At 41.9% G+C, this 19,362-nt stretch overlaps 1 protein-coding gene across 4 annotated transcripts in view; it reads left to right on the plus strand.

Moving 5' to 3' along the window:
- The window catches only part of PHYHIPL (phytanoyl-CoA 2-hydroxylase interacting protein like), a 160,644-nt gene that overhangs the window by 42,940 nt on the left and 98,342 nt on the right, over positions 1-19,362 (plus strand). The window contains exon 1 of one of the 4 annotated variants that reach the window (XM_075612952.1): positions 14,730-14,979. The exons of 2 other annotated variants lie outside the window; for them this stretch is intronic. The gene's annotated coding sequence lies outside the window, so the exon portion shown is untranslated. Of the gene's footprint in view, positions 1-14,729; positions 14,980-15,271; positions 15,415-19,362 lie in introns of those variants that run through there. One more of the 4 variants, XM_075612949.1, reaches the window with a different exon arrangement.

Raw genomic sequence — 19,362 nt, forward strand, 5'->3', positions numbered from 1 at the left:
AATTGGAAAACGTGTGTTTGCGGCAGTGGCTGTAGGCGCTTGGCAGATGTAAGTGTCATTTAGAAGTGCTAGCATTTGTGTTAGGCAAAAACAGGCTTACTTACTTGGAAATAGTTCAAAGCTCCAGAGTAAGCGGCGACATATTCCAAAACAGAAGAGCGCTTAAATATGTTTTTTGGACACTCCGTTAATTGTATAATGAGTCCTTAGAATAAGAAAGGTGAGTACCACTAACCTTCTGAAGGTTTCAGCAATAATAAAAATTATGTAAATCAACAAGGGAATTAAATTAAAGCCAGTCAAAGAGAATATAAACAACCCGTCTGTTCTCATTGCTTTAGTTTCATAATGACATAGCATGCAATCATAAACAAAACGTTATGCAAAACATTATATCAAACAAGTGCAAGACAATACAGGTAATCTTCACCACATTAAGAATCATTTATGCCTTCTGACTTGCATATGTCGGCTGTTTAAAAAGTGGAAAATTAAATTGAATATGATATTGTAAGCCAGGGGTGCGCGAGATTTTTTTGGGGTAGGCGCGGCGGTTACAGAGGTCCGGGGAGCACGCAAGGCCTCTGTAACTCACTTACCTTGGCTTCAGGCGACGCGTTGCCACATGACCCCGTGGAACAATGGTAAGGGGGGGGGGGGGGGCGAGCAGTGGGGGAAAGCAGGCAAGGGGGCTCAGCGCCAAAAGTTTGCGCACCCCTGTTCTAAGCATAGGAACTATGCACAGAAATGATGTAAAGAGCACTTGTTATTCCTGTGTTTTATTAGTTAAGTTTGTTTAGATACATAATTTATTTACCTGAGGAAATACACCAGACATGTCTATTTGGCAAATGACCAAACCCACAGCTAGCTCTTGTCTAATCATAGCTACATGTAGAAATACTGAAAACAAGTCAAAAGAAAACGGGATCAGTAATAGAATAAGTATACAGATAGGGGAAGGGGGTAGGGGACGGGAACCTGTGCTCGGCTAGTGGTCATTCTTGGTAACTGGATGAGTAATGGTGCTGTGCTGAGAAATGAAGTAATAGTACACAAAAGAAAAATAACTCAGCTGGGAGCCCTCTATAACTCCAAAGTGAAAAGATAATGATAATGAGTAATGATAAGAATTAAAAATAACTTTATTAATATATTTTCTTATAATAAAGGGGTGTACATAAATGAAAGTAAAATGACCGTATATCCCAGTCAAGGGCCTGCTATCACCGGGGTATCGTAGGGTAAATGCTGATAAGCGTGTGGCTAGAACCACTATACACAAACCCATCGATTTAGAGGTTGTATTTTGTTATATAATTAATACACGGAGGTGAAGGGGTTATTCAATAGATTTAATAATTTGCGCACTTTATCTGTTTTTTGTTATATTGTATATCACCATATATAGTATATATGGAGTGCTATATAGACACTTGGTTATACCTCCATACTAATATATTGGAGGGTTATTGCCAAAGTGGAAGGGGTGTATCCCCTCCTCCCAAATGCAGCTGGGTTAGTGTGATAAATTGTCAGTCTAGCCGCAGGTATGATGTGTGTTATCTAGTAGTATAATCCTCACACTTATAGAGGTGATTATACTTCAGCAAATAAACCATAAGCCCCTGGTTTATTACAGGCGTAGACACTATAGAAACCCTAGATAGATATCAGGATATTAAATCAATTGTGCATCAGAGCCACATACCGTTTGTATGATGCTGCAGTGGTTGCAAAATGCATCAGATTAGTGTGTCAATTGCAGACTCCGATAGAGTCTGGTATATACGGTCATTTTACTTTCATTTATGTACACCCCTTTATTATAAGAAAATATATTAATAAAGTTATTTTTAATTCTTATCATTACTCATTATCATTATCTTTTCACTTTGGAGTTATAGAGGGCTACCAGCTGAGTTCTTTTTCTTTTGTGTATTAGTAATAGAATAAGTAAGAAAATACAAGTCCTACACATAATGTGTACAAGTGAATAAATACAAGTACTGTGCAGCCACTAAGGCCCTGATCCACAGAGTTCCATGTGCAGCCACTAAGGCCCTGATCCACAGAGTTCCATGTGCAGCCACTAAGGCCCTGTTCCACAGAGTTCCATGTGCAGCCACTAAGGCCCTGATCCACAGAGTTCCATGTGCAGCCACTAAGGCCCTGTTCCACAGAGTTCCATGTGCAGCCACTAAGGCCCTGATCCACAGAGTTCCATGTGCAGCCACTAAGGCCCTAATCCACAGAGTTCCATGTGCAGCCACTAAGGCCCTGATCCACAGAGTTCCATGTGCAGCCACTAAGGCCCTGATCCACAGAGTCCCCTGTGCAGCCACTAAGGCCTGATCCACAGAGTTCCCTGTGCAGCCACTAAGGCCCTAATCCACAGAGTTCCCTGTGCAGCACTTTCATTGAGCGTTAAGATGTATCTTTAAAGCTCACTTACATCAGGTTAAGTCACATTTTCAGCTGACATTGTGTTAGGTATAACTGACTTAGGGCTAGTGATATGCAAAAGAGGCGTACCCCAGTGACAGGTTTGCCATTAGAATTGGGGGGGGGGATTCATTTTAATACTATAGATTCTCCCGATCCATGAGATTCCGTATGAGGACCATTTCTCAAGGTCTGTTCTCAGGGATCGTAAGAGTCTGGGATAATTTGCCTGGTATAGAGATTTGAAATCTTTTGTGATGTTTATTCCGAGGTACTTAATAGCTTTAGGTTGCCAATTAAAATTGAAGTTGAGCTCTATTAATTTCTCTGACTCTTTAGGAATGTTCAGGCTAAGAGCTTCTGACTTGGATTGATTCATTTTAAAGCCTGATATGTTGTTAAATTTGTCTAAGAGATCAAAAAGGTTGGGTAGCGAGATCAGGGGTTTTGAGTGGGTCAAAATGACATCATCCGCATATAACGCTACTTTGTGAGTTTGTGACAAAATTTGGATGCCGGTGATGTCCTTGTTTCTTCTAATTTGTGTCGCTATTGGTTCAATGCATAGGGCGAACAACAGGGGCGAGAGCGGGCAACCCTGTCTTGTACCACTTTTGATGTTGAACAGCTCTGAGGAGAATCTATAGTATTAAAATGAATCTCCTGCCCCGGTTACTATATCTGTTTCAGACTCTCCCGATACCCGTGGTAATATCAGATATAAGGGCTATGCAATCACAGATCTTCAAATTTATTTGGAAAAATAAGAAACCGCGGATTAAAGCAAAGATTTTGCAAAGACTTAAGGAGAATGGTGGCTTGGCGGTGCCCTGCTTGATGGCTAACTATAAGGCAGCCCAGCTGTGCCAAATCATACAATGGCACTCAGACCCAAATTCGAGAAGATGGGTGGCAATGGAAAGCGAGATGTGCGCTCCCCTAGAGCTGCACAACTTAATCTGGTATCCTAAATCTGGTCTAGCCACGTTGCGTAAACCATTTTCCTCTATGTTGAACTCATTAGCGGTGTGGGAGGCCTCTAAATTTAGATGCTCATTGACCTCAGGAAATTCATTGATGGCCCCATTATATGGCAATCCAGATTTTGCTCCAGGGCTGGACAGCAAAAGTTTTAGAATATGGAATAGTCAGGGGATCACGAGGCTGAAAGACCTGGAGGGCAGAAACACTATTCAAACATTTGAGCTAATTAAGTCAGACAAGGACATCCCTAACACAGAATTTTTTAGGTACCTCCAGGTCCGAGCATTTTATACAAAACACACAATTAGACCACCACTAACACATTTTGAAAAGCTCTGTGCCCGAGGCTCGGACACAAAGGGACTCATATCTAGGTTATACAAAGATGTGGTAGGTTCAGGTAGGGACGACGGACAAAAACTTAGCTTCATGACCCAATGGGAATCGGATCTTGAGGAAACATTAGAGGATGATGACTGGACGGAGATCTTTAACGCGGCGGGCAGAAGCTCAGTCTGTACCACATTAAAGGAGAACTCATATAAGGTGTTAATGAGATGGTACCTCACCCCGGCCAAATTAGCTAAATTTATCCCAGGATATTCCCCGCTCTGCCCTAGGCAGTGCGGGGAAAGAGATCTGTTACACATGCGGTGATCCTGCCCTCGCATAGCCCCTCTATGGGAACAAATCAGAGATTGGCTACAGAGGATTTTGGGCCTCGAAATTAAACTAGATCCGTGGCTGTTCCTGCTTAACAGACCAACAAAGGACATATCCAGAGCAAATAACAAGTTGATAGCTCATTTTGCTACAGCGATGAGGTGCGAGACCGCAGCGTTGTGGAAACAGAACGCGATCCCTTCTATTGAAAAAATTCGCAATCGAATTTGGTTTATATGCCAGATGGAAAAGTTAACGAGTTTGGTTAACGACACTGGCCCAAATTTCCAAAAGGTATGGCTGCCTTGGCTAGCGCAGTCAGATATTCAAGGGGTGAACCTTGCTACCATATGGCATTGATAGATGTAGGTGAGTTCTCCTCTGATAAGACGGAGTCGTCTCTGACTTGGACTAAGAGGACCGTGACGGGCTGTCAGAGAGATAGCGGGAGCCATTCCCATTAACATTACACACAATAGACACCCGGTAATCGGGTGAACGAAACCAGGTCAAGACGCTATGGACATTACGCCCCTCCCCCCCCCCTCCCCCTAGGGGTTGTTTACCCCTTTATCTTTGTCAGTATGTCTACCCCTGTTCGTCCTTAGAGCAGTAGGACACAAGGTGCTGCGTCACCAACAGCAGACAAAATGTTTGGACCACAATGTGTAATAACCGATGCTTTACCTTGTAAAACAAAATCAATAAAAACAAAGTTAAAAAGAAAAAAAAAAAAAAAAAAGAGAGAATTGGGGGGGGGGGGGGGGGGCTGATTTCCCTGCTTCTTCCTGATGTCACAGTCCTCAGGCTCCGCCTCTCCCTAGCATGGAATGGAGGAGATGGGCGGGGCCTTGGAGCAACTGCACAGCCACAATGTTACAGTTCTGTCTGAGCCACACTGTGCAGCTGCCCATGCTGTGTGTGTGCTACACAGGGGGGTACCATGTTGTGTGTGTGCTGTGCAGGGCGGTGCCATGCTGTGTGTGTGCTGCACAGGGGGGTGCCATGTTGTGTGTGTGCTGCACAGGGGGGGCCATGTTGTGTGTGCGGAACAGGGGGGGTACCATGTTAGGTGTGCGGCACAGGGGGGTACCATGTTGTGTGTGCGGCACAGGGGGGGCCATGTTGTGTGTGCGGCACAGGGGGGGTACCATGTTGTGTGTGTGCTGCACAGGGGGGGCCATGTTGTGTGTGCGGCACAGGGGGGTGCCATGCTGTGCTGCACAGGGGGTGCCATGTTGTGTGTGTGCTGCACAGGGGGGTGCCATGCTGTGCTGCATAGGGGGTGCCATGTGGTGTGTGTGCTGCACAGGGGGGTGGCATGTTATGTGTGCGGCACAGGGGGGTGCCATGTTGTGTGTGGTGTGTGCGGCACAGGGGGCTGCCACGTTGTGTGTGTGTTGCACAGGTGTGTGCCACGTTGTGTGTGTGCTGTACAGGGGGGTGCCATGTGTGTGTGCCATGTTGTGTGTGTGCTGCACAGGGGTGGTGCCATGTTGTGTGTGTGTGCTGCACAGGGGTGGTGCCATGTTGTGTGTGTGTGCTGCATGGGGGGTGCCATGGTGTGTGTGTGTGTGTGTGTGTGTGTGTGTGTGTGTGTGTGTGTGTGTGTGTGTGTGTGTGTGTGTGTGTGTGTGTGTGTGTGTGTGTGTGTGTGTGTGTGTGTGTGTGTGTGTGTGTGTTGATTCAGCTATTCAGGAATACCTAATGGAAAATAAATTAGTAATAATCTTCATGAATTTATGAAGGATAGGTTATACCAAACTAACCTTATTAGTTTATTTGGGGATGGATAATCTGATTTATGAGGAGAGGCTAGCTAAATTAGATGTATTTACATTAGAAATGAGGCGTCCAAGAGGGGATATGATAATTATATACAAATATATTTGGGGACAATACAAGAAGCTTTCAAAAGAACTATTCATCCCAAGGGCAGTACAAATGACTCAGGGTCATCTCTTAAGGTTGGAGGAAAGGAGATTCTTGAAAGGGAAATGAAAGGGTTCTTTACAGTAATATGTGCAATTCATTACCTGTGGAGACTGTGATGGCAGATAAAATAGATATTTTTTTAAACATGTTGGACTTATTTTTTAGAAAGGAAAGGTATACAGGGATATAACAAATAAGTAAACATGGGAAGGATGTTGATCCAGGGAGTAATCTGATTGCCAATTCTTGGAGTCGGGAGGAATTTATTTTTCCACTTATGAGACATCATTGGATGATATGACACTGGGGTTTTTTGTTTGCCTTCCTCTGGATAAATATACTGTAAGTACAAATACAGGATAAAGTATCAGTCGTCTAAATTTAGCATAGGTTGAACTTGATGGACATATGTCTTTTTTCAACCTCATCTACTATGGAATCTCAAAGGTAGCCTACAGCTAGATTCAGATATTGTCCCTCTTCGTATATGCCTTCCTACAATTATCTTGTACTAATTTGAGAGAAGGAGCGGCTCAGTGAGTAACAACACTGACATCTGGCACTGAATTTGAAGCAGGCAAACCCCGTTCAATTCCCAGTATTAGCTCCTTGTGACCTTGGGCACGTTACTTCATCTCCCTGTGCCTCAGGCACTAAAACCATAGATTGAAGGCTCTATGGGGCAGGGACTGTGTGCAAAATGTCTCTGTAAAACGAGCAGTGCTATACAAGAACAATAATTATTATAATTTAATAAAATCATGGTTAATTAAAACAATTCTTACTTCATAGAAGATTGCTTGAAACTCTGTATTGTTTTTTTTTGAGGCACAAGTGCTTAAAACTCCATTCATAAGAACCAAGTATGTGGAGATAAAATGACAACGTTACTCCCTTGTTCTAAACAATATATAAACATTGTGGCAATTCAAGTATTAACTCCTCCACTGCCAGAGGAGTTCTCATGGCAATATTGAGCTAAAATAGAAAATAAAAATAGATGTATACTTTAGCTCCTCAGCTGAGTTATTATGCAGACTTCCTACACATCACTAGGGTACTAAACAGGGTCCTTGCCCCCTTTGTTTTTGACGCTTACCATTGAATTGTTGGTGTCACAAATCAGAATGCATAGTATCAATAGAATTAAGGCAAAAATGCTTAGAAATTCCACAAAGAGTTAAAAAAACATAAAGCGACTAATATGTCTGTAATATTAATCCTCTTTAGAGCTTTATTCCATCGGACATGTCCACGAGCTTTGTATGCTGCATAGTGATAAAAGTGTAATTCTTTACACTAATACGTCAAAGATTTTGACCTTTGAAGCATTGCCTCATAAATAAGTGGGAGAAAGTTTACCGATTTAGCAAGAATTAGGGAAAGTTTATAGTCCCGGCTATGGAGACCGCACGACGTCATCCGTCGCCGTTATCGTAGCGCTTTCTGCCTATAGTGTAGGAGACAAGAGACGGCGACCAGGGGGCGTCGCGGGGGCGTGGCCGTGGGTGGTTTGCCCTGATTGGCTGAACCGCTCACGCGCCCTCTGACGTCACGCGGCAGTCGCCGAAATTTTTTTAATTTTCATTGACTTCAGAGATTTTGGTCGCTGTGTCGCTCCGTTGCATTAACTTGATTTGACGCGGCCTCGCACTGTCCAGTAGAAATGGGACATTGTCCTGGCCTGTGAAACACACTCATAACTGTCTGGGAACTTGTTGTGGTCTAAAGACAACTTGATGGAAGCTACTTTATTAAGTAGTATATTTAACTGCAGCATCTAATCTGTATTTTTTTCCATTTCACACTGACAAATTCAACATATCTATTGAACATGGTATGGCAGGAACAAGTAGAGGCATATCATGGTGGAATGTGGGTTGGAGGGAACATTTTAAATGGATGGGGTGTTCTTGGCAGAATTACCGGTACTGATTATTGAGCAACAAGAATTAAATTAACTATTGCATAGGGAATGGAATTAAGTCTGAATATATGTGACCGTGGGCAAAATAACTTTATATTCCTGTGCCTCAACAAGAGAAAGATAAAAACAAATTCTTCTCCACATGTATACATTTTGTCTTGTTAATCATAAGGGGGGATTTTTTAATGTTTCGCCACAATTTTGCAATGGGGCGCAACATTGATCAATGAAAATATGCTACGTTTGGAATATTACAAATATTTGAATTCCTCTTGAATATCTATCAGTTCTGATGATAATACGTTATTGTCTTGGTTCCCTGATGAAAATAATCTAGAAAAATGTAAGTAAAAGTAATCACACCAAAACAGTCTTAAAATGTCTCTTGTCTCATCTCACCACTGCTTTTGTACACACAAACCCAAGAGCCAGAAGCAAATGCAACAGGTCACATGATAGCCTCTCTCCGCCACAGAGAAACATATATACATATATACTGGCAATTCTACTTACTAAAGTCTCCTGATGGCAAAATTGGAGCAAAGCCAGGGGGGGGAAACCCATCAATATATTTATCAAAGAGAAGGAATCCCATTGAAATCACTTTTTGTTCTTCCATTTGATTAATCTAGTGCAATTGTCACATCCTGACCCGCATCTCTTCCATGGGGAAGCCAATACTGTGATTATATTTTCTCGCAGAAGGTTTAATTAAATTAGATGCTAAGGATGCCATTCCTGCTCAGCTGATTGTCTTTTGTTCTTTACACGCCTGCTAATATGGCAGCTTCCTTAGCCCTATGAGGATTGGCGAATCGAGTTAGAAAAATGAGAAGGGAAAATGTTGGTGAATGCATTTCACACTCGCACATCTCCAGCAGGGGCTAACTGGAGAGCTGCCCTTGTAAAGATCAAGGAACTTCATACAGTAAGGCCACTGAAGAGGTTAATTCAGGCGCAAACTGAATGTGGAGTGCATGTGCTCGTATGTTGACAATCATAAAGTCTTCTATCAATAAATCAGAACAAGTTGTGATGGAACACGTTAATGTTGCTTAACAGAATAATTATTAGTAAATTCCAAACTGCATGTACAAACAAAATATTGGGAAGGAATGCAACAATCATCTTGTAATATCAGGTAGAATATATATATATATATATATATATATATATATATATATATATATATATATATATATATATACACACACACACACACACACACACACACACACACACACACACACACACAGTATATACACACACATTTAACATGCTAACTGAGGCCTGTAGAGTCTGAGATGTAACTCTTGGTTTTTTTTGCAATTTCTCTGAGCATTGCACAGTCTGACTTTGGGATTTCCCCTTTTGAATAATCTTTCTCACTGCAGAATGATGGACTTTAAATTGTTTGGAAATGGCCTTATAACCCTTCCCAGATTGATGGGCAGCAACAATTGCTTCTCTAAGATCATTGCTGATGTCTTTCCTCCTTGGCATTGTGTTAACACACACCTGAATGCTCCAGACCAGCAATCTGCTAAAACTTCGACTTTTATAGAGGTGGTCACACTTGCTGATGATCAATTAATCAAGGGCATTTGATTAGCAGCACCTGTCTGCTACTTAGCATCCTAACTCCTATGGAAGCAGTAAGGGTGTACTTCGTTTTTCACACATAGCTTCTCCATTTGGGCTTTATTTTTGTTAAATAAATCATGACACGTTCATCTGAGGTTGTATTTACCTAATTTTAAGACCTGCTAAGGAACAGATGATTGTTATTATGTCCTGATATGTAAAACCATAGAATTCAAAGAGGATGTACTTTCTTTCACACATCTGTGTGTGTGTGTATATATATATATTCCTCCACAACTATGTGAGAGACTGATAAAGTCATACAGAAAACGATTACTTCAAGTTATTGCTGCTAAAGGTGGTTCTACAAGCTATTGAATCATAAGGTGTACTTAGTTTTTCACACATGGCTTCTCCATTTTGGCTTTATTTTTGTTAAATAAATCATGACACGGTGTAATATGTCATGTGTTGTTGTTCATCTGAGGTTGTATTTACCTAATTTTAATACCTGCTAAGGAACAGATGATTGTTATGTCCTGATATGTTAAACCATGGAATTCAAAGAGGGTATACTTTCTTTTTCACATGACTGTATGTATGTATGTATATACATACATACATACATACAGTCATGTGAAAAAGAAAGTATACCCTCTTTGAATTCCATGGTTTAACATATCAGGACATAACAATCATGGGTAAAGGCGGGGTTGCAGACCTGCCTAAGACATGCAAATGAGCATACAGTTGTATTTGCATATATATATATATGTGTGTGTGTGTGTGATCCTGCTCGCTATCATTGGCCTGCGGGGCGGGGTGACATCACGGCCAGGGCTATGCAGACCGTGAGACTCACACCACCCTCACACTGCATGCGCCTCTGAGATAGTGGTGCACCCTCCACCACAGCCTCACACCCTCCACCCCCTCGGCTCTTCTCCTCACCCCATGGGGGGAACGACCGCCGGGGACAGCACGCCTCTGACCAACGGCCTATCCACAGGCCCTTCGCGCCGGGGCCGAGGTAAGGGGGGGGAACACACTAAGCCCACATCACTCACCACTCACAGCCACCACACATGCACACACGGACACTCTGCTGTTCTCCTCACCCAGCGGGACCGGGGGGACGACAACCGCAGCCGACCGGGGTGAGCTTGATGAACGGACACGCGCGCCAGGGACCGAGGTCAGGGGGGTACAAGCGCCAGCAACGGAGCGCCGCACATGCACCATCCACTCTGCTCTTCTCCTCACTCCGCGGGACTGTGGGGGGGTGGGGGGACGCCGACCGCCGCCGACCCGGGTGAGTTGGCTAAATGGCCATGTGCACCTGGGACAAACCCACCACCTGCCTCCCTCCCACATACTGCCTCCCTCCCACCCACCGCCTCCCACCCACTCACTGCCTCTCACCCACCCACCCAGTCCCTGCCTCTCACCACCCATCCAGTCACTGCATCCCACCCACCCACTGCCTCCCACGGCCTGTGACCAAGGGGGGAATGGAGCTGTGAAGGGGGGGGGAGCGGGAAAATTAAATCCCGGGCAACGCCGGGTATGTACTGTATGTATGCATACATACATATACTGTATATACATATATATATATATATTAACACACATTCCCAGATAGCTCAAACTCCTACATCCACCACATCATGAATATATTTATGAGAAAATGAGTTCTACTGAGTGTGGCAAATGTATACATACAACAGAAGACACGGGTCCCAATGCTACATCAAATTGACAAAACATATCTGGTAATGAGTATAAAGTTTAAATACTTGAATAATAATAGTAATTACTTGGTTGTTTAGTTAAACCCTTTGGCCAAAGCTTCGTAAGCCTGCATACCAAACGTCAAAGTAAACCAAAAATGCAGGTCCTAACACTAAAACTGTGAACCCTTCCTGTTACCTCTGTATGAGGGGAAGGAACTGCAGTGAGTCCCGTCCATTCAGCAAACTGCCAGAACCTCCCAAGTTAAAAAGGTGGGGAGGGGTGAGCTCTGGGGGGAGGTGCCACCTAACCTCCGTAGACTGTTACCAGTCAGAAATTAATTAACACACATTCCCAGATAGCTCAAACTCCTACATCCACCACGTCATGAATATATATTTATGCCAAAATGAGTGCTACTGAGCGTGGCAAATGTATACGTACAACAGAAGACACAGGTGCCCAATGCTACATCCAATTGACAAAACATATATGGTAATGAGTATAAAGTTTAAATACTTGAATAATAATAGTAATAACTTGGTTGTTTAGTTAAACCCTTTGGCCAAAGCGTCGTAAGCCTGCATACATATATATATATATATAAAACGTTTGGGAATGCACATTTAAGGCTGTCTATTTTCACTATTAAAAGGGCACTTGGAGCTATAGAACTGTGTTAGTGTTTGAATAGTTAAAGCAATTATCAGAATGTAATTAGATTTCAACTGATGTAAATGTTAGAATTATTCATTTCATATTAACTGGTGTAGTTAAAGGCTTAATTAATGATCACTGTTTAATTATACTACATGACAGAGACAAATAGGCATATATCAATGTGGAAATATCTCCAAGGATGTTATATAGACCCCATTTTGCATCACAATTATTTTGCACGCAACTAGTTGGGTAGATGCAGCTTACTTTAAAAATGTAATGGCACATATTTACTAAACAGTGCTATGCCAGTCATGCTGGGATACACATTGCTGCTTTTGGGTATTGGCTGCAAGGCGTCTGCTGCCACTGGAAGGTGTCATGTCGCAGCACTGCTTAATAAATATAGCCCACTTTCCAAATCCAATGCTTTAGATGTTTTGCTAAGTGATGGAGCTGTAACGGGTGCTCTCCACAAACAGGACAGAACCACAAGGCTGAGGTGGGGATTCAGAATACACCAACCAATAGCCGCGAGACTGCATCCGGTGTGTTTTCCGTAGTCGTGTGGCCGGTCAGGGTAGGAGAAGTAGGATAGTGTTGATACTCGCCGTGGTCTGGGGTTGGAGATGTACAGTAGAATCGTAGTTGTCCGTAGCCGAGGTCGATGTGTAGAGATGGTGGGAGTCAGGGTACAAGCCGAGATCGAGGATACTAGGGGACAAGACAAGGTTAGCAGAATTGCCCAATACAAAGCAGGGCACGGCAAGCTGGGTGCTTGTGGGTAGCACTTCATTGCAGGTTAGGATGACTATGCCCAGACGAGCAGGGATCGGTGAACATCTAAAGGACTGTAAGCCAATCAGGGGAAAGGTACAAGGCTGAATGAGATGATTGTCTTAGATAGCAGGACCAATCCACAAGTTGAACGGCTGTGAATGCTGATTGCCATCCGCCCACTCAATCGTCAGGAGTCGGAGTAAGCACCGCAGGTGAAGGGGATGATATGATTATCCTGGTTGAGTTATTTTGCCTGACAAGAGTAGAACGGCGCCTACGTACGATCCTGACAACATGAGGCGCGTCACTAGTGGTGTCATGGAGCACGGCACTTGTTTGGGACCCAAGACCGATCCTCACAGGAGCTAATTGAGGAGAAATGGCATCTTTAGCATCTACTTTAGTTAAACCTTCTGCAAAAAATATAATCACAGTATTGACTTCCCCATGGAAGAGATGCGGGTCAGGACATGGACAATTGTACCAGATTTATCAAATGGGAAAAAAACCTATTGATTTAAATGGGATTCCTTTGATAAACATGTTGCTGTTTTCCCCCCCCTGGCTTTGCTCCGATTTTGCAACCAGGTGACTTTAGTAAATAGATCACGTAAACGGAGTCACCACCACCTACTTTTATTTTTATTGGCGTAACCACGTAAGCAGCCAAGGGCGACACTTTGTACCACATGACTACCCTCTGTGAATGTCTGTGGTTTACAACAGAAAAAAAAATAGAATGACCTCTGGAAATGCAAGAAACTTGAGTGGAATTTGCTGTCACACCACATCTTATTGTGTTTAGTGGGGTGTAGAAGTTTGTGACTCAGACATGGCCCAAGGGGATGTCGTAGGTAACATATCACACAACCTTGAGGAGGACATTTTGTCTAAAAATATTGAAGTAGCGGGACGAGAGGCAACGGTGACTGCAATTGAACAGTGCAGATGCAGTAGCAGGTCCACTGAAGAGCTTGCAGTTTAATAATTAGTAGCAAGGGCACAGGGAGGTATAAGGCATCACAGAGCTAATGACAGCATTACAAGTGAGCTGTCTCACTTAGGACACGTTAGACTTCACCACAAGATCAATCCAACAGTAAGCTCTATACATGAATTTTATAACTCTTAATGATTAATACAGAACATTAAATTGCACTTTAACTGTAACAGTTTACACATTTTTAAATCTACATATATTTATCTAAATAATCAATGATGTTGGATGGACTTGTAACATATTATCCGGAAACTGGGGAGTATTCTATGCACACTGCTTGTGATTATATTACTAGATGTTTGGGATATTTGTCCAGTATACATTTATGTTGCTTTACTTTTTTTTATTGTGCCAATTACTTGATAAAATAAAATGTTTTATATCGGTGCCAAGAGAAATAAAGATAACATCTATTTAGAAAAGTAACATCCAGAAAATGACTTTAAAGGTATAATCCTCTAAATGTCTGCTTTGGAAATGGACAACGTCTGATGGGCAAGATTGGTAAAGAAATGGAATTGATTAGTATAGAGCAGCTCATGGTATAAAATAGATTTGTATTAGCATCCCAATTTTAGAGCTTCACATAATGTGTTCTCCTCAGTGTTTGCTAATTTCAGCCTTGCATGCAATTACAGGTTTATTATTTTCATTTGATTATGAGGCACCAACATATTCGGCAGTATAGTAAAACAAAGGGCAAAAAAGAGCTGTAACAACACAATATCTGACAAAGTTAAGGTTAACACATAGTGACCCAACGTGCAAAAAAAAAGTCCCTGCTCATAGCTTATGTTATCTAGATGTATCAAGTAAATAAACATGTATTGGTTGCATTAAATGCAAGAATTGTGAGTCACATTTCCTAGATCTTGTGCAAATTATTAAGGGAGGTTTATTTCACATCAAACCTTACAGATTTATTTATGCAAATAAAGGGGACAAACATTGAGCAACACAAATACAGAATTTGATACATACAGTACTATTATATGATACCGCCTGCTACCGACTCTAGCCCGGGCAGGAACAGCCCAGCACTGGACAACCTGCAGCATTAAAACCAGTGGCACGTCTTTCACGTGTCGTATAAAGGAAGCGATTCAAATTGTATGAGAAAAAAAGCCTATTAGGACTCCAAAATCTGCACTTATAGTAGGAACTACTCAAAAGAATTTGCTGTGAAGAAGGAGGTCCATATTTAGTAAGGAGCCTTCTGCCTTTTTAACACCTTTCCAGCCCAGGAAGACACCTCACAGCCCACTGATTGGTAAGTGCCTTATGGCAGAAGACTGCTTATTAAAATTGACCCAGAGTGTGTTCGTTAATACAAAACAACATCACACTTTATTCATTCATAACAAGGTGCTGCTTTTAACAAATGTGTTCATTGATTTGTGAATAATTCTGAATTCTTGCACAATGCATTCCACAGGCAGCATAGTTATTGCTGTGAAGGGAAGCTTGTGGATGCAAGTTCAACTATTAACATTAAAGATACATTTACGAGAGAGCAGGCGTGATCCGATTGTTAATACAGGTCGCAGCACGTCTGCGGCTCAGCCAAGTAGTCTCACTGCAGTATATTCCATACGGAGTATTCCAGTGCGAGCTGACTTTAGAAATGTTTCTGTAAGTGATGACTACAGAGTGCAGACTTCCCTGGCAACGTCGCTCAATCATCGGAAGTGTGTAAGAAATCCAGGTAAGAGGACCACTTCTTCACCTAACTATATCGGATTTTAAACACTTCTGATACCAATAAGTTAAATAACCATATGGTACCATTTTAGACTTTTAGAAATGTTGCTGTTGCAAATATTTACTACCATTTTCCAAAATGTTCATAATTATTTTTATTCACTAAATATTAAAGGTAAAAATAATTTAAGATTTGAAAATATACAGTATGATAGCAGGATATGCTATGCCTTTATTTATGCTGTTCTTTACAGAGGTGTTCAAGGCGATATGCATAACTGTTTATATAAATATATATATATATATATATATATGAGCTATTTCTCTATTTCTTGAAATAATATGAAATTCATTGAACCATCAGTTAATTTCAAAATGAAAATATGAGCTATCTGTATGAGGTGCAAAGTTTATTTTTATCACCAACACAAACTCATCTGAAACGTCAAAGATAAATCTAATGAAATATTGTATTGTACACATAAATCATTTTTGGTTGACAGTAAAGAGGACTAAAGATAAGGAATAACATAGGTTTTCTTCAAACCTTTAAAGAATGTGTGTGTTTCAACTACTGTGATACTCCTTGCTTATTGTATTACTTACGCCATCTTTTAATCATTTAGCACTGTATAAAAAAATGACCAATAATCTAATCATCACATTCTCCTTTCCCATGGCTCATTTGTCAATTTTACTATGTCTTGAACATAGGTGCATATCAACACCAATGATTTGCTCAAAAAGATTTTATCAATCAATCTTAATTGTGCCTGCATATTGTGCGTTTCCCTTTACACAGTGCCACTACTCATCATGTATTAGTTGATGTGCAAGATAATCAGGTAACGCAGAAGTTACAGCATAGCTCCTCGTGACATTTGTGTGATAATTACACATTTGTGGCATTTGCCTCACAGTTTTGTCCTTACAGTAGATTAAATTTTGTGTCAAACTCGGCCTCAAATGATGAAAGCAGTGAATTAAAAACAACATACTACACCAAAACTGTTAACCCATAGTTAGCATGTTCCTTCTCATAGACCAGTAAAGGTAAGCAAAAACAGGTAACAAAGAAAAGGTAACAAAACATATAGGGGGGCGAGAGGCTGGTGTGGTTCTGTGACTCCTCGCCATGTGTCAAATACACTGTATTAAAAGTGGCAATCCACCCAAATTTAAAATATATATATTTTTCATGATTGGTAAAAAAAACGGGCCAAATGCCGTGCATTCGCGAGCGCCGACTGTGCATGCATGGTAAGCGCTTGCCAGCTGCGCATTCGTGATCAGTGTCTGCCTTCCCGGCACAGAGAAAAACCGGGACAGTGGCCAGAAAGGTGGGGACCCGGAACTAATGGCTAAAAACCAAGACTGTCCCGGCTAAACCGGAACATCTGGTCACCCTAGACCAGGAAGTCTTCGGTGCTTGACCTCTCTATTTTCAACACTGGATCCTCCCGGTTGGTGTGGTATTTAACCTCTTGGGTGCTGGTGGTTCCTTGTGGGGAGTTTAATACAGCCACCACTGTTGAGGCCCAAACGATAGCGAGATTGGACCTGTGGAATTTGAACACCCATATTGCTTACCCAGAAGTGAGCCCGGTACCGGCAACTACCACAGTAATTATCTCAGGAACTAGAGTAGGGTTGCACAAGTCCAGTCCTCAAGGGCCATTAACAGACCAGGTTTTAAGGATATCCCTGCTGAAGCAGGGATATCCTTAAAACCTAACCTGATGGTAGCCCTTGAGGACTGGAGTTGGCTACTCTTGAACTGGGTTCCCCGTCCTGAAAATGGTTCAACACAGAAAGGCCCCCTGTTTCCAATTATTGAAGAAGAAAAATAGAAATACCATGCTGGATTACTGATTTAAAGCAGCAGTCCAAGCTGCTTCCACACTCCCCCCCCCCCCTTTAATATGAGCATCAATACAATCCACACAATGATAAGTTATTAGCGAAGTTGCCGATCGATCCATTCTCCTGTGATCAATCAGTGAAGATTCGGCTCAGGGGTTCACCAAATGGCTGTCAGTGCTGCAGAAAAGGACCAAAGATGCAAAGTTCTGTGGGGAAGATCAAATGACCAGGCAGTCACTAGATACAATTGGGAGAGGCCAGGGCTGAAAAAGGGGTGTGCCAGAGCCCGTTTCAGAAGAGGAAGGGGATGTGATTTTGTAAATGATTATCATAGAAACAAAAAATGCTTGTTGCATTAAAATACATTAAACATATTATTCAGAGATGTTTTTAAAAAAGAAAATGCTACAAGTATTTTCTCGTAGTACAGAACTGATTTTTTTTTTTAAACACATTTAGGATATAGTTTGGTCTGCAGCTTTAAGATCATGATTTCAAAATTGACTTGAGTATATTTTTTATTTAGCCCACAAAACCATTTAGTTGTATGTCTTCTAATCTTTTATCATCTAAATTAACATCTATATAAGATAAACCCCAAATTGGATGCACTTTTTTTTGTTCTTCAAATTGTATAATAGGACTTCAATATAAGAATAAGTGGTAAGAAAGTACATCCCACGCACATCATGTAAATTAAAAGTCAAAAACTGCTATAATTACTACAATTACACAATTTTGTTGGAGTGAAACAGAAAGAATGTTGTCTGAATTTGACAACATTGTATGACTAACTTAAAAATATATATTTTTGATTAACATTCATTAAAATACAATTGCTAAGAATTACGTTACATAGTAGATAAGGTTGAAAAAGACATACGTCCATCAAGTTCAACCTCATGTATGTTAAATTTAAATGACAGATACTTTATCCTATATCCGTACTTACAGTATACTCATACAGAGGAAGGTAAAACAAAAAACCCCAGTGTCATATCATCATATCTCATAAAGGGGAAAATAAATTCCTTCCTGACTCTAAGAATTGGCAATCAGATTACTCCCTGGATCAACATCCTTCCCATGTATACTTATTTGGTATATCCCTGTATATCTTTCCTTTCTAAAAAGACAACCAACCTTTATTTGAACAAATCTATTGTATCTGCCATCACAGTCTCCATGTGTAATGAATTCCACATTGTAACTACCCTTACTATAAAGAACCCTTTCCTTTGTTGCTGGTGAAATCTTCTTTCCTGCAACCTTAAGGGATGGCCCTTTGTACTGCCCTTAATGGTAACCATTATGTTCCTAATAGAGATTGCCAAACCTTTTGCATGACATCATGAACCATGCAAATTTGCTCTTTATGAGTTGCAATAAGCTGCGGCTAACGCAGAGATTGCAACCGATTCGCCAAGCATTAAGTCAATGTATTCTGCAATGTTGTTTAATTTGCTTGACCTTGGAGCCTGCGAGGAAGCCCCCCTTCCCTCCCCCAACCCACATATAAATAAACACACACAAAAAAAAAGGTCTGGAGGTACAAAGGTCATGGCATTATTTACACAAACAAACCCTGGTAAGTGCCAACCCTGCCAGTGTGCTCTCCCCCCGGGTAAAGGCCGACGGCACCCCAACCATGGCCCGCACTCCCACCAAGCCGGGCGCCCAATGGCCCAGCCGTTACAGGGCCCAGGGAATCAGGCACAAATGAGCCCCGCCGACTCGCTACCCCCAACCGCCACAAGGCTTTAGAGGTTATCTGAACCATAGAGCCCCCGCTGGCAAGGTTAGCGCTCACCTATCCCCCCCAACCCCAACAGCAGCCACCCACAGGGCTATTTAATCCCTTAAACTAGCTCCGTACCGCCAGACCCGCAAGGCCCTTTCAAGCCCCTCCTGAAGTGTCATTTGCTGAATTGAACTCGGGGTGACTTATCACCCAGCCTCCTACCTGTAACATACATTTCGCTGCAGCCCCTTTCCAAGCCTTCTCATGGCCAATATCTGACCACACCACTTGAACCATCCCCCCATGCACTTAAGTCTGAGATAGGTCATTCCTTATTGACTTAACTAT

This window comes from Ascaphus truei, chromosome 8 (genome assembly GCF_040206685.1).
Source record: "Ascaphus truei isolate aAscTru1 chromosome 8, aAscTru1.hap1, whole genome shotgun sequence".
Taxonomy (NCBI): Eukaryota; Metazoa; Chordata; class Amphibia; order Anura; family Ascaphidae; genus Ascaphus; species Ascaphus truei.